This window comes from Palaemon carinicauda, chromosome 10 (assembly GCF_036898095.1).
Source record: "Palaemon carinicauda isolate YSFRI2023 chromosome 10, ASM3689809v2, whole genome shotgun sequence".
Classification (NCBI taxonomy): Eukaryota; Metazoa; Arthropoda; class Malacostraca; order Decapoda; family Palaemonidae; genus Palaemon; species Palaemon carinicauda.
Window position 1 is genome coordinate 135,400,657 of NC_090734.1, and position 2,608 is coordinate 135,403,264.

Sequence of the window (2,608 nt, forward strand, 5' to 3'; positions counted from 1 at the left end):
ACAAAGTAGGGGGAAAGTCACGGTCGCTTGTATTTTACTGAAATACTGCTAAGAACAGCATATTTATCCGGAGAATTTCCGATTAATATTACGGTTTTTATTTTAACTGTGCACCTGTTAATAGTCATATCGATCAAAAATTAACCTTATGTCATAAATAAGCAAATTATTACTCAAGAGCTTACATCATGTTCAAGTCGAAGAAAGAATGTCATTAGCATGAATAGAAATTATGAAATTTTAAAGCTTTGGATAATGAGTAGAATTAATGAAATTTTAAAGCTTTGGATAATAAATAAAACTTATTGAATTTTAAAGCATTTGATAATGAATGGAACTTATGAAATTTTAAAACTTTGGATAATGAATAGAACTTTTGAAATTTTGAAGCTTTGGATAATGAATAGAACTTATGGAATTTTTAAGTTTTGGATAATGAATAGAACTTTTGAAATTTTAAAACTTTGGATAATGAATAGAACTTATAGAATTTTGAAGCTTTGGATAATGAATAGAAAGGAAATTTAAAAGTTTTGGATAATGAATAGAAATTATGATATTATAAAGCTTTGGATAATTAATAGACTTTTAAGAAATTTTAAAGGTTTGGATAATGAATAGAAATGAAATTTATAAGTTTTGGATAATGAACAGAAATAAAATTTTAAAGGTTTGGATAATGAACAGAACTTATGAAATTTTAAAGCTTTTGATAATAAATAGAACTTATGAAATTTTAAAGCTTTTGATAATAAATAGAACTTATGAAATTTTAAAGCTTTGGATAATGAATAGAACTTGTGGAATTTTGAAGCTTTGGATAATGAATAGAACTTAGAGAATTTTGAAGCTTTGGATAATGAATAGAACTTATAGAATTTTGAAGCTTTGGATAATGAATAGAACTTAAATTTTAAAGTTTCGGATAATAAATAGAAAGAAAATTTTAAAGTTTTGGATAATGAATAAAAATGAAATTTTAAAGCTTTGGATAATGAATAGACTTTATGAAATTTTAAAGTTTTGGATAATGAATAGAAATGAAATTTAAAAGTTTTGGTTAATGAATAGAAATTAAATTTTAAAGTTTTGGTTAATGAATAGAAAGGAAATTTCAAAGTTTTGGATAATGAATAGAACTTGTGGAATTTTGAAGCTTTGGATAATGAATAGAACTTATAGAATTTTGAAGCTTTGGATAATGAATAGAACTTATGAAATTTTAAATTTTCGGATAATGAATAGAAATGAAATTTTAAATTTTCGGATAATGAATAGAAATGAAATTTAAAAGTTTTGGATAATGAATAGAAATGAAATTTTAAATTTTCGGATAATGAATAGAAATGAAATTTTAAATTTTCGGATAATGAATAGAAATGAAATTTAAAAGTTTTGGATAATGAATAGAAATTATGACATTTTAAAGCTTTGGATAATGAATTGAAAAGAAATTTTAAAGTTTTGGATAATGAATATAAAGGAAATTTTAAAGTTTTGGATAATGAATAGAAAGTAAATTTTAAAGTTTTGGATAATGAATAGAAAGTAAATTTTAAAGTTTTGGATAATGAATAGAACTTATAAAATTTTAAAGCTTTGGATAATGAATAGAAATGCAATTTAGAATTTTTGTTAATGAATAGAAATGAAATTTAAAAGTTTTCGATAATGAATAGAAATGAAATTTAAAAGTTTTGGTTAATGAATAGAAATGAAATTTAAAAGTTTTAGTTAATGAATAGAAATGAAATTTTAAAGTTTTGGATAATAAATAGAAGGAAAATTTTAAAGTTTTGGATAATGAATAGAAAGTAAATTTTAAAGTTTTGGTTAATGAATAGAACTTATAAAATTTTAAAGCTTTGGATAATGAATAGAAATGCAATTTAGAATTTTTGGTTAATGAATAGAAATGAAATTTAAAAGTTTTCGATAATGAATAGAAATGAAATTTAAAAGTTTTGGTTAATGAATAGAAATGAAATTTAAAAGTTTTAGTTAATGAATAGAAATGAAATTTTAAAGTTTTGGATAGTGAATAGAAATTATGACAATTTTAAAGTTTTGGATAATGAATTGAAATGAAATTTTAAAGTTTTGGATAATGAATTGAAATGAAATTTTAAAGTTTTGGATAGTGAATAGAAATTAAATTTTAAAGCTTTGGATAATGAATAGAACTTATGAAATTTTAAAGCTTTGGATAATAAATAGAACTTATGGAATTTTGAAGTTTGGATAGATGATGAAGAAACGGAGAACATTCTTTAAATCCGTAAGCAAAATAGATATTGTCTTCGTGTCATCATTAAGATAAAAATTATATAATATCCTCCCATAAATAGTACATGCTGACAATTCTGCAGTTTATACACCGTTAAAAAAACCGTAATTTTAATCGGAAACCCTCCTTAAAAATATACTGTTCTCAGCCGTATTTCAGTCAAATACAGGCGACCGTAATTTTTACCCTACTTTATCATTATCTTTTACGGGTTGGTTACCATAATATCACTTCTTTACGCGAATATATCCGTTTTTAATGCCTGGTAACATATATTCAAGGATTTTTACCGTTTTATGGTAAAATTGTTAACAGTGTAAT